Consider the following 6,097-nt stretch of genomic DNA (forward strand, 5'->3'; position numbering starts at 1 on the left):
CACACATGATCAGCTTCCAGCTTCATCCTGGCGATTCTGCTGCACAGCCTGGAAAGAGGAGGGGACCCTGGCCCTCCTGGTCCCCTTCCCCAGGGGTGCAGGAAGCCCAGAGAAGTGGCCATGGCCGTACACAGGAGGGGCCGGGGAAAGCCAGGCTGGCCAGCTGGTCTCCCAGTGTGAGGCTGGTCTGGGCCTCCCCAGATTGGCCTCGTCGGGCCGTCGTTCTCTGTCACCGGTGTGTGCCTGCTCCCTGTCCTTCTCCCTCTGTGCTCTCTCCTTGGTTGGGAAGGGGAGGGGGCGGCCCAAGAGGCCCATTCCTGTCCGGCAGGCCCCTTGCTCAGGAGGCCGGGGCTCCACCACGGAGCCTGCAAGACCTTCCCCGAACCCCTCATCCTGCGGGAAATTTATTTACACTTGTGTCACGCCAGGCGTGTGGCTGTGACCATGGGTCCCCGCCTGCCCTGCGTGGACACCAAGACTTGAACTCTAGTCTCCAGGCAATTAAGATGGCAGGGACTGTACTTCATTAATGGTGGTTATGCAATAAAAACGATCCAACGGCCCTTATTTTGCCATTTAAAAATGCAATTTATTTTAATTTACGTTTCTAAGTACTTCTGGGGTTTGATGGGGGGCGGCCAGGGCACCATGGAGCGGGGCTAGAGCCACAGCTCCTCCATGGGGAGGGCGGGGAGTGGCGGAGATGAAATGGGACCTGAGCAGCAGGACATGCAGAGAAACCTGAGGGGGTGGGCCGTGGCCTAGGCTGGGAGGAGATGAACGCGCTGGCTGCCTTTTAAAAAGCGGTGAAAAGTCAGTCTGAGGCCTTGCCCTTCTGTCCCCGGCGGCTGCAGAGGGGACCAGAGCATTCCCGAGCCGTCCATCCGTCCGGAAGCCTGCCGGGCAGGACTGTCTCCTGGGAGCCTGGGACCTTGGGCACAGCCGCTGCCCCCAGGCCGCCTCGCGTGCAGCTGGGCAGGTTCCTCGGGTCCAGCAGCATCCAGCCCGTGGCCTTTGGAGACTCCCTGGAATCAGGCGCCCGGCCGCGGCGCCCTCCGCCTCCTCCCAACCTCGTGTGGGGATCAGATGTCGGTTCTGCAGCCTCTGGACGGTCCAGCTGTCCCGTCCCAGCGCGCCCTGTGCGAAGCCAGGGCACCATATGCACCGCCGAGGCCTGAGGGCCCAGACAGCCCCCGCAGGTGCGTCTCTCTGGTTTCCTCCCGCTCCCTCCCCCAGCCCACAGGCAGACCTCGGGCACCTGGAGAGCCCTGAGGGTGGCAGCCACATCCCCAGCCCAGCCGCAGCCGCTGGAGGGGTGGGCACGCCTGCGGGAGAGTTTGGAATCCAGCCTCGAAGGTGGAGGGGCTGGTTTCACCCCGAAAAGGGGGAAGGACGTGCCTGAAGGAGCAGAGCTGGGACTGGAGCACCTGAAAGCCTGGCGGGCACAGTAGCCCTGGCCACCCGCTCCTGCTTTTCAGACTCAGCGCCAGACCGCCAGCTTTGTCGGCCACTAGTGGACACTGTCCGAGCCAGGGCTGCCTGCCCAGCCTGCCCCCTGCCCCCCATAACACACACACACACACACACACACACACACACACACACGGCTCCCTGCCCAGCCTGCCCCCCCAACACACGCACACACACGCACGCATGCATCCTGCAGCTTTGCCCCTCCCTCTTCTCGCTGCCACAGGCACGTGGGGTTTGGGGAGCAGCCCTGGCTCCTCCTCGCCCCCCAAACTCCTGAGGAGCATGGACTCCACACCCGATGCCCCCCCACCCCCGCAAGGACTGTCCCAGGCCCCTGCCTCCCTCTGCCTTTCCCTCTGGGCACCTCCCCCTTTCATTCTTGCACCTTGCAAGTTAATTGGCAAACTTTCCCAGAAGTGAACTTGACGGATGGAATTAATAATTTTCTCGGCCATGCACATGACGGCTATGCCTGCCAGCTGGGAAGAGGGGGCCTGGGTGCAGGGGGGGTCTGAAAACCATTAGCATGAACATATCTGCCGGGGCTGTGGGTCCCTCACACAATTGAAGGGTTTGGCACCCCACTGCTGGGTGCAGAGACGGCAGGTGGGGGGTGCTTTGGGAGGGTCTGAAGCACCCCTGCACCCTCCACCTGGGTCTCTTGGGGTGTGGCTGGGTCCCACGGCATCCTCTGGGGCGCCTCTAGCTGGGGTCCCTTACACAATAGGGGTGAGGGAAGGGGTGCCCTGGCCGCATGCTTGGAGACCTGTGGCGGGAAGTGGCCCTTGGGGGCCTTGGAAGGAGAGGCAGAGGAGGGCGGCCATGGGGGCCGGTGGGGGACCAGGACCCCCTCCCCTGCTTGGAAGCTCTTCTTAGGAGACAATGGGCCAGGATACCCAAGGCAGAGGGTGCCTCGCGCTTGGGGACTTTGCTCCCGGGACGCGCCCCCCCCATGAAGGGGCACTGTGCCCACGGATCTAGAGCTCCGGCCTTGTCGTGTTGGGGCTGGGCGGACCCTCAGGCAAACAGCCCCTGCATCCCCAGGAGCGGCGAGGCTGAAGCGCCTGATGGCCAGGTCCCCGGCAGCACCTCAGCACAGCGTGGGTGTCCCCAGGAGCCCCTGTGGACACCCCGCGCTGGAGATGACCAGCAAGTACCCAGGTGGTCTGACTCCCACAGTCCGGCGATGGCCCCGGGGACCTGGACAGGCTGCAGGGTCAGTGATGGGAGCAAAGCTGAGCTGCACGCTTCACGCGCGAAACGTTTCGTTGACTGAATCCTGGACAGACGGACGGATGGTGATCTCTCGCTGGGCACAAAGAAGATGTCCGTGGCCCTTTTAGGGTCCACACACCTGTTGGTGGCAGAGCTGACCTTGCTGGCTCCACCTGCAATTTTCTTTGGAGAATCAGAGAGCAGAGCAAACCCCCAGGCAGACGGACGGGGTTGGGGGAGGTGGGGGTGGCCTCGCTGGCCTGTTCCTTGCAGTGACCAAGCGCACAAGGGACACAGGAAAGACGCCCCCCTCCTTGACAAAGGCAGGGGCATAGAGGGGCCCTGGAGTGCAGTCCACCCCCCACCTACCACCCACCCCAGCATCTCAGTGCTGGTGAACCGAGGCCAGAATGAAGCCGGAGGAGCTGGGATGTGCTTGGGGGAGGGGCGGGAGAGGAGGACAGGGACAGGCCTCACTGTCGCCATGGAACCCGCTTGTGGCCCGCTGCCCCAGCCGAATGGGGCCTCCCCGCCCACCTGGCTGGGAAAGACCCCTCCTTGGGCTTAGTGGGCTTCCGCTGGCCCTCAGGCCAGGCCTGGCGCCCTATGGGGACAGCCAGACTCCTGGGTCCCAAGGACACAGGACATGGGGAAGGAGGGAGAGGAGAAGGAAGAGAAAGAAGCTGGTTCCTCACCCTCCGCTCCCTTATAGCCTTAGAACGTTAAAGATGAAGACGAGAGGCACAGAGAGGTTCACTCTCTTGCCCAAGGCCACACAGCAGACTGTGAACCAGACCTGTCTGGCTGGGTCGTCTTTGTCCAAGACAGGACATATTGCACATTAATTAAAGTCGTCATCCCAGCAGGACACCTGATGGTCCCCCCACCCACCCCCTTGCCTGAGACTGTGCCCATGGCCCCAAGCCAGACAGCTGACCCAGCTTCCCGGGCTAGGCAGCTTCTGAGGGCAAGGGGCTCACGCCTCACCACACAGCGCTGGGGCCTGGAGGCAGCCAGGGCCGTGGAGGTGGGGGAGGTGGGAGGCTCCACCTTGAGGACACCCGGGGGGCCTCGGCCCGGACCCCTTGCATCCATCTGGAGACACTTCCCAGGAAAAGGATGTGCAGATTCCAGCCTGGACTCTGGCTGCTCCACCCCCAGCCCTTCCGGGAGCTCGGGCCTGAGCCCCACTTTGTCTGAGGACCAAGGGCCTCGGGAGCAGCTTGACGAGCTCCGTGGGCGCCCCATTCTGTCCTGCCAGCTGCCCAGGCCCTCTGCTCCCTGCTGGCTCCCGAGCCAGCGCACAGACGAAGCAAAAGCTGACACTTCAAGGAGCCCCGAGTCCACGAAAGGGACAGAGCGATGAGTGGCTGGCTGGAACCCCCTGTGGGAGCCCTGCCACCCAGGCCTGCGGGTGGCGGACAGCACCCACCCACCGGAGCCCCCGCAGCCGCGGGTGGGAGCCAGGCCCAGCAGTGGTGACCGTGTCACTCCCTCTCTCTGAGCCTTTGTTTCCCCCAGGGGGCTCGCAGTGTCACCTATGCGATGCTCTCATCCAGGACGCTTAAGCTGAGTCTAGCCACAAGGGAAGAATAAAGGAAACTCAAATCGAAGGACATTCTGCAGAGCCATGAGCCACATGCAGCTCAGTGTTTCAGCTGGTGTTGGCACTGCCCGTGGTGCCCATGGTGGGGTGGCTGGGGGCAGGGTCTGGTTGCTCAGATGCACCCGGAAGGAGTACTCGTGTCTCCCCAGGCACCCGTCTTTGTGTCCTGAGACACAGAAAGGCTCCTGCCTCCCACTGGAAGGTGCCCACGGGTCGATGCCCACAGGCCCAGCCCTGAGCAGGGGTGCGAACTCCCGCAGGAGGAGCCGGAGGGGCCTGCTCTTGGGGGGCTTGCTGTCAGCCCTGCCGAGGTCAAGTGTGTCACTGTCATGTGCACAGGGCATCCCACACTGGCAGAGCACAGAGCACAGCCAGGCTTGTTGGCTGATGGATCTGGGAAACTCCCCGTGCGGACGGAGCAGTGAGCCAGCTGTGGCCTTTGCTCGTCGGAGCCTGGGGCCTCCCCTCTGCGCCTTGGGCTCCCAGTCAGCCTGCAGAGCCCCTCAGCCGCCCCAGGGCTGCACGGAGACACCCCAGCCCCTGGCCCGCTCTAGGCTGCTGCTGCCCCAGGCCCACCTGAGCACGTGGCTGTGGCTGACCCCACTGACCGCCCCCTTGGCCCCTTCCTGGGCAGGACCACCCTCTTCTCCTCCCCCGCCTGACGTCCACTCCCAGGCACCCCCTGAGCCTGCAGGCGCCCCTGCATCTGTGTGTCCGTGGCGGTCAGGGGGCTCAAGGTGAGAAGCCCAGTTCTCTGAAGGCGATGGGTGGGCCTGGGGCCCGGGACACTTGCTGCACCTGCCAGGTGGGACCCCTGAGTCAGGGCTTTTGTAGCATTTGGTCCGGGGCGTGGGGACACGCAGCCTTCCCCCGACTTCTGGGTCCCGTCTCCCTCCCCTTCGAGACCGCTGACACTGGGTCACCTCCCAGCAGCCCAGAGAACCGGAGTGGGGCCCCCAGCTGGGGAAGGAGGCAGGCGGGGGGCTTGGCACCAGCGGCTGCTGGCGGTCCCCCACCCGTTCCCGACACCGGCCCCCACGCCCCAGTTCTCAGTTGCGCCCGCACCGGCATGGTCCTGCCTGGGATCCTTTGCTCTTTGCTCTGCCCGGAGTCCGTTCCGTGTCCCCCAGTAGTGCCTCCTTGTGAGGCCTCAGCGGGCCCCACAGAGGCCCTGGGCCTCCTTTGCTGCTGCCCCAGCCTCCCCCTCCCCGCAGAGCCCCAGAGGCAGCTTGGTACCCGAGAGCAAAGAGGACAGGCGGGAAGGAGGGGCTCGGGGCTCTCAAGGCAGCTCCCGAAGGAGGGTCTCCGTGGGCAAGTGAGCAGAACACTCCAGGAGCTCTTTTTTTTTTTTTTTTTTTTTGTCTTTTTAGGGCCGCACCCGAGGTGTATGGAGGTTCCCAGGCTGGGGGTCTGATGGGAACTGTAGCCACCAGCCGACACCACAGCCACAGCAGCTCGAGATCCGAGCCGCGTCTGTGACCTACACCACAGCTCACGGCAACGCCGGATCCTTAACCCATGGAGCGAGGCCAGGGATTGAACCCATGTCTTCATGGTTCGATAACCACTGAGCCACGACGGGAGCGCCTCAGGAACTCCAGAGTGGTCCTGGCCCCTCCACCAGGGAGGATGTGGGGCAGCTGTGACTCTGACCACCCCGATCCACCCCCCCGGCCCCTCCCAGCCTCTGAAATCCAGGTGAGAGTGACAGATCGGGGCCGGGGAGCGGGGTCTCTGGAGCCTTGAGGACACCTGCAAAGGCTTTGCTGAGGAGGTGACCCAACCAGAGACACACACAGAGGC

The 6,097-nt window shown here is 64.1% G+C and overlaps 1 long non-coding RNA gene across 1 annotated transcript; it reads left to right on the forward strand.

The window, feature by feature from the left end:
• Positions 256–3,418, forward strand: LOC110255945. Its single transcript, XR_002336929.1, has 2 exons — positions 256–1,199; positions 2,518–3,418. It is a non-coding gene; the product is annotated as an uncharacterized LOC110255945 (long non-coding RNA).

Source organism: Sus scrofa, chromosome 12 (assembly GCF_000003025.6).
Source record: "Sus scrofa isolate TJ Tabasco breed Duroc chromosome 12, Sscrofa11.1, whole genome shotgun sequence".
Classification (NCBI taxonomy): domain Eukaryota; kingdom Metazoa; phylum Chordata; class Mammalia; order Artiodactyla; family Suidae; genus Sus; species Sus scrofa.